This window comes from Parasteatoda tepidariorum, chromosome 7 (assembly GCF_043381705.1).
Source record: "Parasteatoda tepidariorum isolate YZ-2023 chromosome 7, CAS_Ptep_4.0, whole genome shotgun sequence".
Taxonomy (NCBI): domain Eukaryota; kingdom Metazoa; phylum Arthropoda; class Arachnida; order Araneae; family Theridiidae; genus Parasteatoda; species Parasteatoda tepidariorum.
The window spans coordinates 53,857,654-53,871,396 of NC_092210.1; the positions used below are offsets into that span (position 1 = coordinate 53,857,654).

Genomic DNA, 13,743 nt, shown 5'->3' on the forward strand with positions numbered 1-13,743 from the left:
AAAATTAGAGTAGAGTGTATTTTTTTTAATTGTCATTCATTTTAAATAACCATATGACATTAAAGCATGCACAGACGTAATGAAATATTACTGTAAAAATTAAGTATTATACCGTGATTTTCATAGTAATATTTATGGTAAAATCTCTGCAATTGAATAAATATCACTGTAAAATATACAGTTAAAAATTTTAGAGAGAAATTAATTTTATGGAAGCTGTAATCATGGAGCCAGTACTTTTTTTTATCGCAATTTGATCCAGATTTTTTTTTAGTGTAAAAGTCATAGAAAATTAGAGTAGTCTACTTTTTTTTAATCATCATACATTTTAAATACACATATGACATTAAAGCATGTACAGATATAAAAATTAAAGGTCATATTCTCAAACAATGACAAGTCATAGATTTTTCTGTTCAAATTAAGATTTTATTAAAAAATGAAAATAATTTATGATTTTTTAAAATTAAGACTTTTTGGCGCCTCATTGTTTTTGAAATATATAAAAATTTTCAAATAAAATCACTGTTTTGTTTCAAAGTTTACAAATTTGATACATTTTGAAAATAACTCATCTAATTTTCATTATGATAGCTTATTAATATTCAAATTTAATGCACTGACTCACTTTCTCAAGATTGAAAGAACTGAAATAGTTATTTAAGTTAATCATTTTTCTGAATATTTTGTCGTACATGTAAGAAAATGTGTATAGACTTCGAAAATAAAAATAATGGAGAATAAGTTGATTTCAAGAAATTTTCTTATTGTTTAATTGAGTTGATTTTTTTTAAACGGCTACGGATATTTTTGCTATCATTTTTAATTACTTGCGACGTCAAGATTACAAATCAACAGATGTGCAGTGCTAGTCCTTCAATCCCAAGGTGCCTCCCTATGGAGAGTGGATTGTTGCTTTTCTTTTGCAGTTTTTGGAAGTTAGGAAATGCATTGTATTTCCAACACTGTTTTTTTTAAGGGAAAAGTGCCATTACAAGATGTACACTTTTCCAGTATTACTTACACTAATGTTTTAAGTGTAAGGGCAACTGTCAAATATTTCATACACTAAAATTTTTACTAATTTAAACTGAGTTAAATTCGTCGGCACCCCCGGGCAAAAAAATTATCCCAACTACTGAAGAATAATAAATGAATTTAATAATGTAAGATACAAATTAATGCAACGTGTGGCAAATTAGTATGACTGAAATGCTTTCAAGCGCATTTCATTACTAGAAAAGTAATTTTTTCTATTTAAAAATTCAGAAATCAGTAAAGAATTCTGTCATCCAAATTTTTTTTAGAAAAAAGCTTCTCTCGTATCCCTAAGCTCTTTTTGCATGCAAAAGATAGAAAGCAGACCACTTTTATAGGGAAATAAATATCTTGGAATTAAAGGACAAACGTTGCACGCTTGCTGTTTTGTAATCTTGTTTCACGGCCTAAAGCTTAATCTTGAATCGCCGAGTGCATCATATAAGAGTGGACTATTTGGACACGATCAGAAAAATTGCAATCCAATTTGATATCCAGATTTTAGCACAGGAAATTGAATCCGGTCGAAGCTGTGTTAGACGAGTACCCCATAAACCATACCTAATTAACGGTGTGCTGAATTTCAATACATTGAAATATCAGAAAGAAANAGGTTTTGGAAGGTAGGAAATGTGTTGTATTTCTAACACTGTTTTTTTTTTTTCTTTTCTTTCTTTTTTTCTTTTTTAAGGAACAGTGCCATTGCAAGATGTACACTTTTCCAGTGTTACTTACACTAACGTTTTAAGTGTAAGGAAAACTGTCAAGCATTTCATACACTAAAATTTTTACTAATATAAATTGAGTTAAATTCGTTGGCAGCCCCGGGCAAAAAAATTATCCCAACTACTGAAGAAAAATTAATGAATTTAATAATATAAGATACAAATTCATGCAACGTGTGGCTAACTTGTATGGCTGAAATGCTTTCAAACTCATTTCATTGTTAGAAAAGTAATTTTTTTAAATTTAAAAATTCAGAAATCAGTAAAGAATTATCTCTTCTAAATTTGTTTTAGAAAAAAAACTTCTCTCGTATCCCCTAGCTCTTTTTGCATGCAAAAGATAGAAAGCAGACCACTTTTATAGGGAAATAAATATCTTGGAATTAAAGGACAAACGTTGCACGCTTGCTGTTTTGTAATCTTGCTTCACGGCCTAAAGCTTAATCTTGAATCGCCGAGGGCATCATATAAGAGTGGACTACTTGGACACGATCAGAAAAATTGCAATCCAATTTGATATCCAGATTTTAGCACAGGAAATTGAACCCGGCCGAAGCTGTGTTAGACGATTACCCCATAAACCATACCGAATTGACTGTGTGTTGAATTTCAATACATTGAAATATCAGAAAGAAATTCCATGCAGAAGGATAGTTTTCAGAGGGTAAAACATACGTTTTCTAGTGAGGTGATCCACTAACGAATCGCTTTTGCAACAAACCCCCACTGATCGCAATCCTGACGTTTAATTATCCTCAATGTCATGAGTTAGAATCCTCTTGCCACGAGTTGCAATGCATATTATAACATAACATAATGCAAACGCAGTGTAACATAATACAAATACTGTTAGTTCCATCAAAAGGTACTCCACGAAGGACTAGATTGTCCCAATATCTTGATCCAGAAGTTTCCTTGTCTTCTGGGCTGGACTCAAATTTACAAGACCAAGGAGTTGATCATTGATAGTGATAAGCCTAAAATTGGGTCGGATGTCCTTTAACGCCGCTTATAAAAAAAATAAATATTTAAAATATAGATAAATGGAACTTGGATACAATGTATTTTTCATAATTCTGTTAATGTGAAACTCGTAATTTAACTTCAAAAACTTTAATTTAACTGAGAATCTTGGTTTCGTCTCGGTATTTTTAAAGAATTTTGCAGAGTACTTTGAATTTGTTAGAAACTTCATAAACTGTTAGAGTCTGATAACTTAATAATTATAATAGCATGTGCTAAATAAATTTAAACCAATGTAACTTGAATCAATTTTGAATAAATTTGAAGAGTTAAAATTATTACGCGAAGAAAATTTCAATGTTATAAGAGGGTCCCAAACACCATGAATCTTAAAACCATGATTATTATTTAAATACAAAACCAATTTATGATACTTCAAAGGGTCAAAAATGTATATTTAAATCCTATTTAGAACGCAAATATGACTACGTTTAGTTTTTTCCTTTTATCTTCAGGAAATAAGTAAAGCATTTTTAAACGCTGTTTTATAATTCTGTTAAAAAAAAAGATCATAATAAATTTTAATTTTAGAATTTTTTAAAAGCTTTTACATACTAATATCAAAAAAATTCCAAGATGAAGAAAAATTTTAAAATCGAAACACGTTTTCAAAAAAAGATACGATATATTTTGTGTATATATACAGCACAAATAATGGCACAAAAATTGACATACTTATACTTTCGGTTTCATAAACAAGAGCCTTCTGCAGTGACAAAACACAAAAACTAGTTCTTTACACGTGTGCATAAAAAAACTATTTACTTATGTTAGTTCTTTTCATAATATTTTCAATCGTATCAAAATTAAAAACATTAATATTATTAAAATTCAATTTTTTTTATTAAAAAAATGTCAGATTTGTGAGCATTTTTGCGCATTTTATGTAAAATACAATAGTATTAAAATATTCAAAACAACGTATTTTTGAAAAGTTTCATAAACCCCTTAAAGTATTCATTTTGTATTAATTTAATTTTGTTGCTTTATAATATTTTAATTATGTTTGTAAACTAATTAATTTCTTTACATATACAGTCCATTGAAATTTTAGAACAAATCAAAAGTTTAACAGAATTTAATCTATGAAACAAGAAAGATTTTTCCATTTATATCGGTAGAAAATTACTAAAATTTATAATATGCTATGTAATGTGGAACACATTTGGAATTAAATTAATTTTCTTTTATTGGAGTATTTGTAATTTCAAAATTTCAATTACGTGTGTAACGAAGAGGCATTTTCAATTAAAGGCATTTTTGTGAAAATTATGTATAAATTTTAACTATTTAGAAATCATTGAATTTTTTTAGAGTCATTCGTATCTGGTTTCATATTTTTAAATGAGAATTTAACTCTGCTCTATTGATTCTAGTAAATCTATATTAAATCTATTGATGGAATAACTGATTTTTGACCTTAATTGAAAGAAATTTCATAAAAAGTTTTTTTTTCTCAAAATGATATAAAATAATTATTTCATATTATTTTTAGAAAAAAGTTTCGCAGTGAATAAAAAGCTTCAAGTGCGTTTTACAAAAATGTAGAGCATTTTGCAACACAAACAAATGACTGATATTTTGAAAATAAAAGGAGCTTAAAAAGTCTTTATAAATTTCTCTGACGAGTAGTACGTAAGATGTTCGTATTCCACAACAATTTTCATTCAGTTTCAATGACAGTTTTGATGAATTGATTGCTTTTTTGCGGGAATGATTATCAAAATACAGTTGATATTTTTTTTGCGCCAATAAAAGCTCATTTAAAATGAGCCAGTTAAGATATGTATTTTAGAAATAATTAAAACTTTTAAACTGCTGCACAACTTAAGCAAATTTGAGAAATAGAACTTCAATGTAAGTAAGTAAACAATCACACATAATTTCACCGGTATTGAAAATATTCAGATTTTTATTCCAAACGTTGGATCTTAACACTATTTTCAAACATATAATGGTTTAAATGTCTATTTGTTTAAGTTAAATTAGTGATGTATTCCTAAAAGCAGTTTCTTTTTTCTAGGTCATTTCCAATATTTACTCATTTCCTTAACAAGTACCGTAAAATATTTGTCCCAAATCACCACTACTATTCCAAGGAAGAAATTTTTTCAAATAATTAAAATATTTTCTTTATTGATATTCATATTCTAAATGATGGTTTTCAACACGATTTTTAAATAACAGTTTTTTTTTGTTTTGTAGTTTAGGTTAAATTAATGATGTATGCATAAAACTATTTTGCTTTTTTTCTGGATCATTTCCAATGTTGACTATTTCCTCAACAATTACTGTAAAATGCTGGACCCGAATCACAACTGGTCATCCGAGATTGCAGCAGTGGACCTCGTGTAGTTCGCCTGGACAAACTTTTAAAACTTTATATGCTTATTTAGATCATCAGAAACTTTTCGACGGCGAAAATAATATGAATTAAAAATTTCAGCTATTAATTCATCTTGTTTGAAATTTAGACATGTAAAATAAAACCATTGAGATTTTTATTCCATTTTAACACGATTTTCATACAACAGTTTGAATGTGTTTTAATTTAGGTTAAATTAATACTGTATTTGTAAAAATATTTTGCTTTCCTTCTAGGTCATTTCCAATGTTGACTCATTTCCTCAACAAGTACCATAAAATACTGGTCCCAAATCACCACTGGTCAACCATGGTTGCAGCTGTGGACCACATATAGTTCGTCAGGACATACTTCCAAAAGCTTTTCTACTTTTTTAGATGTTCACCAACTTTTCGAAGGAGAGAAAAAAAATAAAAATTTTAATTATTAATCCAGCATATTTGAGATTTAGACGAATTAAATTGAAAGTATCGAAATTTTTATTCTAAATCATGGTTTTAAACACGATTTTCATGTTTGAATGTGTTTTATTTTAGGTGAAATTAATGCTGTATTCATAAAAATATTTTGCTTTCCTTCTAGGTCATTTCCAATGTTGACTCATTTCCTCAACAAGTACCGTAAAATACTGGTCCCAAATCACCACTGGTCAACCATGGTTGCAGCTGTGGACCTCATATAGTTCGTCAGGACATACTTCCAAAAGCTTTTCCACTTTTCTAGATCTTCACCAGCTTTTCGAAGGCAAGAAAAAGAAGACGGGCATGAAGGAAGAAAGGCAAAAAAGGAAAAAAAAGGAACAAAATGTTCCGGAAGAGAAGAAGAAGCAATTGCAGGAATATCGGCATCGTAAAAGCTCTGCCTTCCAACGCATGGTCGCCTAATTGCACGCGCTTCGAAGGAACAATAGGCCGATCGAGCTCTTATGGGGTGTAGAGAGGGGGTGGCTGAGGCTCACGTGATTCGAGTTGAGGCAAACAGTGTCGAGCACCCCCTTAGGGATCTTCTGCTAACTGGCTTTTAGCTAAGGAGAGGGGGCTGACATGTTTAGGAGAGGTGGCATTGCCTTCTTCATTCTCCCCTTTGCTCTCGTCTTCAATCGCCAATCTTCTTTACCTGTTTCAGGAGAGGAAGAAAAAAAGGGATGGGGAAGATGCTGCTGACTTTGAGAGTGATCCTCATCCCGCTATTGCTCTTCCTCCACTATCCCTGTAGTTGCTATCTAGACTGATTATCTTCTTCAGTAGTTAAAATGAATTCAATTCGGGGTAATTAAGGGATGTCTTTTGTCTGGATAACATGAGAAGTTATTATGATGTCAGCTTGTATGTTTATCTAATGATGTATAAATTGCCAAATCCACGGAAAGATCTCTTTGGGTAACTCTAAAAGAGCCATTCAAACCACCGGGGGAAATGAAGCTTTCATTTAATATAATTAGAAATGTATTAGATAATTGTTAATGGTTTGATATGTCTGGTATTAATTTAACCAAAAATATTTGTTTTGAATAAACATTTAAGTCTCTAGTGCTTTAAGCAATTAATGCAAGTACAGCGTGAGTCTTTTAATAGATGCGAATAGAATAAATTTAATAGTTTTAAAAACTTTCGAAACAAAGATTTTTAGCTTTTGAAATAAAGTCTGGAGCTCTTAAGTAGTTCGATTAAATTTGTTCTTTTATCTTAAATCTGCTTAAATTTCATAACAATGACTTGCAATTAAAACATATTATTTTGACTACGCCAGTAATGTTTGTTATTTTAATTAGTTTTCTCACTCGCGATTTAATAAAGAGTTCTAACTAAACTCAATGAAACTGTATTGTTTTAATTGCATTTGCTTGTTGTGGAACTTATTGAATAATTATTTAAATATTTGAATATGCGAATTTAGTCAAAACTAATTATCATTTATTTTATTTCTTTTCTGATAAGTCTCCCTTAGTATCGCATAAGGTATATTACTTACTTTTGAAACACGGTAATGCATTTTGAATATTTATTGATGATTAAAACAGAAGGTTCATGGTTTGTCTGCTCTCAACAATCGTGATGAACTAATTTTATATATATGGGTTTCTCAAATGAAAATTGAATATGGGTGATAGAATCAGCGCTACCTCATAGGGATATAATTTAAGATTCATAAATTGTATAAACTGATAAAGCAGTCCCCTTGAAACTTGAAACTTTTAAAAATGAATGTAAAGGAATAATGAGTAATTAGTACAGATCACATTAACGTAGTTCAAGTTTTAGTAGCATATGATTAGCTTGATGTAAAGCATCTACTGTCAAATTGGTGATTAGTGTAATATACATATAAATATACCTTTTTAAAGTGTAAGGTTTCGTTATTGTCACATGACGAACAGCAAAAGCTGTAGACCATAAACAATTGTCTGGATCCTACACTATTGACTGAAAAGAAGACACAATAAAAAAATGAAAGAAAAGATAACACAATAAAAAACACACTAGCTAATTAATAAAACTAATGAAAGAGAGCAAGCTAAAACATTTTAACCAAATACTTTTTAGACCACTCAACACATTTACTACAATAACAACAGCCTTCAGAAAATTATTGGATTGAAGATGGACGATCTGAAATGTATTTGGCTGTAAAATAAACTCAGATTGATCTTTTTTTTTTTTTGCATTTTTATTTAAACAGAATTCCGAATGTGTTCATTATGTTCTATGCAGCCAATTGCAACATGGTTTTCAGTTTTTTCTGTTCGCCATGTTGCTTTAACGAAACTTTACATTTCAAAAAAAGTATGTGGATCTTTTAGCTGCTGATGAATTAAAGCACCTTTAACTTATTTTGTTTATTATGTTGTATACTATATTTTAACATTCTTGTCGGATGCTTGATAAAAATGCCCAATATGTCTTAAATTTGAACTTCATCTTTAGATCCTAAATTTGAATCTTCAGTAAAAGTAAATTTCTGCAACAAGAACAGACTCAGTCAACAAAAATTTAACTGTTATGCATCCTATTACATTTTACCAGCATGGTAAAAATGTAATTGGAGCGTCTATCTAATATGTGGGTGAAGGAGATTACCGACATTTGTTGCTTAAATTCATATCAATTATGCTTTGAAAAATATATGTGTTCTACTTGTTTCGAATACAGAAAATGGCTTTAATGAATCATGATTCAGAGTATGTTCTAACACAATCATATCTTGCAGATCTTCGCTAAAAAGAAAGAATCAGAAGTAGGTGAAGATAGAAAAAAAAAGGCTTAATGTGTTATAAGGGGGTAGAACGTGAGAAAGTAAAACCAGAACTACTCTTCTTGCATATTGGAAGATCGTCCAAGCGTCGGGCTCTTCTTATAGATGCTATAGGCAGAAGGAAAATCCGGGGATTCCAACTCATCCCCGCACGCTGGGCTATTTTTTATCTATTATTTTTCTTACTTTTTTCGCTATCTCCATCTTCCTCTGGTCAGCGACTTATGGGGGCGTTCACAGAGTAAAGAGGGAAAGAAAAAAATAAATAAAAAATAAGGTTTGGAAGGGGAGGGGTGCGCTTAGACGAGGGGGCTAAAGGAAGAAAATAACGTTCCCCGCTCACGAGCCTCTGTTAGTTCTTGCAATCGATGCTATTCTCTCTATTCTCTTACTTTTGTTCTTATGTACTTTTTTTTTTACTTTCGCCTTTCTTTCTATTTCATTCTGTTCTTTTTCGGAGCCACCATTTTTCTGAGGGAATGAAGTAGTGACGAGTGTTCGAGGGTGGGAAGAGACGCAAGAAAAGAAGGAAAGAGGGGTGGAAGGAGGTGACAATGTCTTATATGGGGATAGAAAAGCTGTTGTAGACCCAAAACTGGACTAGAGATCTTAAGCCCATCAACATAAAAGGTCAGCAAAAATAGTTTCTACTTTGCCAAAAATATTTTGATATTATTATTTGCAACAGATTTTGCAACACTATATACAAAAATATGGAATATATTAACTTTAATAGACTATTACCAACAAAAGCGTTTGCACACTTCAAAAAACTATAAAATATTAGGTTTAATCGAAGTAAAATATATTCTTTTAACCTAAGGTTCTAGATTTTGTTCTCGGAATCGTTCTTCCGATTTTCCTTTTTCATTTTACTGCTTTTCGAAATCGCAATCAAACAGCAAGGCTGAACTAAAGATAGAGTTGTTTATATTTATTCGAAACTACTCGAAGACATCACATTTTTTTAAAAATACTCTTTTGAAATCTTATTTTAATAATTGGCGTAAAGCTCCTGTGTTAGTCGAGATCGTCAAGTTTCTTGCCCATCAACAGTTTTTTTTCCTGAAAAAGTAAAGAGAAAGAATTTAATAAGCTGAATTTCATGATTTTTAAAAATATTATTAATATTAAAATGCAAATTAATTTTGACAAATTCAATAGACCTTAAGCAATTTTTCTTATTCAATAGACCTTAAGCAATAGACCTTAAATCTTCCCACTCTTTGTAACGTAATATGTTAATTGTAATTAATTTTTATTAATTAATTGTTTTGCTCTGTAAGCTAAATTCACCAAAGTAATCGATAGAATTTAAGTAATCGACAAAAGTAAACTAAATTCACAAATCAAAGTTATCGATGGAATTCTTTAAACGTGTTATTTCTTTTAAAGATAAATAACCAATTCTAGGTAGACGGTGAGTTACATAGTCAACAAAATAAAATTATCAAATATCTTGAATAACTTTTGATCTAATGAACTGATTTATGCTTACTGCACTATAAAAAATAGTGGTTTAACGTTGAACCATAACATTATTCAAATTTCATAATATAATTAATATATTTTATTATGTAATTCATAAATTTTATAATGTAATTCATTACATTATTATTTTATAATTTCATAATATTGTAAGGTATTACATTGAATCATATAGCCATTAGAAATGAACAACAGCACCGAATAATCAAGTTTAAGATGAACCAATTTGCATTATAATTTGATTTAATTTGGTACCATATTGAAGTTGCTAAAAAAGTTTAACAATATCATGGTTCAATGAGCTCAAAGGTGTTTTTTAAAATTGTAGAGTACGAACTTAATGACTTAAGGAGGACACCTTAAACACGCTAGTCATTGGGTACGTACGATATTATAGTTACAAATTCAATTCAGACAGATAATAAATAATGATTTTAAAAAAATTCTTAGCACATGAAATTATATTTGAGAAAATCAATTTTATGTCTAGGTGTTGAAAAAAATTACTATGGCCACCCACAAAAGATCTCAACAGTGTGGTCCACTATTTTAATGCACACTTTAGAAAAATTAGTTTATTGTAAAGCTTGAAGTTAATACTTTAGGGCAATTTCGTTTTACTTTCACGCGAATACAAATATTAACCCATCTCACACAGGAAGCTTCATTTAGTTGATGACTCGAGACAGAATGAGCGTTTTGCGTAAATATTTTGAATGTAAAATTCATCGAAATTTTTCAGCATTGAATTTCCGTAGAAATATTTTCCATTTATTGCGTAATTAGTTAATTCATTGATTTTGTCGCCTGACTTCCTTAATTCTGTCTCTTTCTTTTTCAGATATTTGTTTGACGACAGTTTCTGTTTTTACAGACAATTGACCTTCATTTGATCCTTGAGCTACGAAGTGCCACATTAAATTCGATTCGATTTTTCGGTTAAATCAAAAAATAAATTTTTTTAATATTCGTAAACTTACAATAAATCTTTAAAATTTGTGTAAACAAAGAGAGTCCCACACGAATGTTCATCAATATTCTCTCAAATACACAGGCATTTAGCCTTGTGATAATTCTATGATCTCTGCATTGTTTCAATCTAAAAACTGGCTTTTGACTACGTTCAATCTTTCTTTGATTATTTCATATGTATCTGGCAGCAGTATTGATATTCATTTTTAATAGTTTAATAAGTCACTTGCCAACACGAAACAATTTTTGTAGTTTCTTTCCAATCATTCATCTCTTTTTTTCATAGATAAAAAATATACAGAAACCATGAAGTCACCATGAACCACCTTTTTTAAACCGTGAAGTTAACATCAGTTACAAATAATATCATTTTACAACTAACAATCAATTTTCTAGCTACTACAGGTTGGTGATTAAGCATCAGCATGAAAATGTTTAACTGTTTTTATAATAATGATTTATGCATGCTTCGAAAATTCTTTTGGAAATTTGTTAACTGACTGAAAATGTTTGGAAATAAAACCCAACTCAAGAAGGTTGCAGGCACTCTATTTCATGTTGTTAATATATATTATCTTTTAGTTTCGATATTTTTTATGAGAGTCTGTTTCAAAAACAATTATGCATTTCTTAAAAAAATCTTATAATTTTGGGCTCATGTGAAAAACTAAGAAATTTTAATACTCTGACAATTTGCATTGTCTTCACTTCGTACAGCATTAGTCTTTCCCGAAACCGGCTATATCACAAAATCAACACAAAATTCCAAAAAAAAAAAAAAATGCCGGGATGTTAACAAATTGCAAATACCTAACATGACTGAAAGATTTTTAAAAATTTTTGTTCATTTTTGGAGAAACCTATTTGAAGGAGTTTGTTTAACATATTTTGCTAAATTTTAATTTCTGATACCTACCAAGTGTCAGCTATAAGTAAGGAACAAATATCGGAATGATATTATCTGTAAGTCAGAAAAGTTTTCTACATCTAAATTTAAATTTTGCTGGAAACAAACAGGATCACGTTCTTTTTACTCTGTAAGTTCAGTACATTTTTATGCAAAAGAGAAATATATATATTTATTCCAACTATTATTACTCCTTTCAATAATTTAGGACGTATAAGTTTGTTGTCCGTGTAGTGTCGAAATGCCAGACAGTTGTAGTCATGGGAATACGAGACTACTGCTTAACACAAGAATACATTACAATTATGTTTTAGCAACTGGCAAATCTGAATTGCAACGTAATATTGCATTTCAATTGCATGTAATTGTGTCAGCAACTTTATATTATTTTGTCTCTTGCCTAATTATAATACAACGTTTTGAATGTCACAATTAACAGACTGCAAAAGGAAAAAAATATATGCAACAGTTCTAATTAAATGTAATTATTTTGGAATCGAATCAATTTTTATTGTATAAAAGCTACTTACTTAAGAAAATATTTTTCAGATATTTGATTAAAACTTGTCAATGCAAATTTCGATCGTAACGTTAGGTAATGCTTTATCGTTTCAGTTTTCGCTTGCCATTCCTTTAACTTTATCCTTTTTTGTTCTCTTTCGCCAAATAATAATACAGCGTTTCAAATCTCGAGGAATTGGTTGTTTTTTTCTGTTTTGTTTGGAATAGGACAATCCCGATGGTAACTTATAGGTCCTAACCCTATCTCTGGGTACTAAAACCATCCAAAAGCAATTTACGATATGGACATAACGTAAGACACCCAATAAGCTGGAAAGAAGAAAGATAATAGATCCCCGAAATACAACGCCACATTTCATTCGAACGTTGCTTTCCCAAACGCTGACGCAGCCTAAACCTCGTTAATTAAAAAGATACCTCTGTGCAAGATGGCAACGAGTGCTTTCCGTCCAGCCTGTTGGTCATCGTCTCAACATTGCCTGCCCCCCTTTATCATCCAAGAAAAAGGGGGGGGCTAGGAAATGTGTGCGAGGGGGTGGGCACTTCACTAATCCCGGAAACACTGCGTCTTCTGGAGGCTCCGTTAATGGGAAATCTTTATAAGAACGATACAACTTTAGCTTTGCCAAAACAAAAAGCCAATTCTCGGATAGAAAAAGAAATGGAACATTCCACACTTTGGAAATGAGGGTTTTGTCATTCCATCTTTGTTTATTTTCTTAGATTATATTCACTTGGAAGAAGACACTGGAGTGCATAATAATTCGAGCACTTTTCTTCAGATGGTATAAAGTAAAAAGACTGTTAAAGAAAAGAATGCATTTGAAATAAAATTACATTAGTTTTTTTTAATGGCATAAGATTAGTTTGAGTTTTTTTTTCTCAATTGATTCTGTTACGCTAAGTGTAAGTATTATATGGGCAGATCTCTAAACCCTTTAACTCTTGATAATAAAAAAAATTATAGGCACACTATTTTTACATCTCCAGAATTGTTTGAAAATTTATAAAATATCAGAAAATAATCGTGAACATCGAAAATTTTGATGCCCTTATAAGTATAAACAAAAAATTAAAATTTTTGAACTAATTTTTCTAGGTTTATAATCACAAACTGTCATTCGGTGAGGTTACAGTTACGATGTCGAGACCGTAATCAGACGCAGATCTAAAAAGTAAATGTTAAAATCAATCAAAATTTTGATCACACGTTTGTCATTGCCTAATTTATTTTCTGTGTTGTGTGCATCGCATTGCGTTGAATCTGTGTAAAGTTTCCGATCTATTCTCTAGGTTGTCCAGACCGTAACCCTGTCAAACCGTAACCTCAGGATTAATTAATTGAATTTAACATATCAGAACTTAGTTTTTTCCCTATGTTTTACTAATTGAAGATATTTTTTGACTGAAAATAATTAAAGTAAGCCTTTTTATACATTTTATAACAATTT

At 30.2% G+C, this 13,743-nt stretch overlaps 1 long non-coding RNA gene across 2 annotated transcripts in view; it reads right to left on the reverse strand.

Moving 5' to 3' along the window:
* Nucleotides 1-5,270: 5,270 nt before the first annotated feature.
* LOC122270018 (uncharacterized) overlaps nt 5,271-13,743 on the reverse strand; it is a 21,289-nt gene continuing 12,816 nt past the window's right edge. For both annotated transcript variants that reach the window (XR_011637286.1, XR_006225542.2), the window contains exons 2-4: nt 9,222-9,468; nt 7,486-7,574; nt 5,271-5,885 (exon numbers count right to left, since the gene is read on the reverse strand). This is a non-coding gene — a long non-coding RNA (uncharacterized lncRNA). The remainder of the gene's footprint in view (nt 5,886-7,485; nt 7,575-9,221; nt 9,469-13,743) is intronic.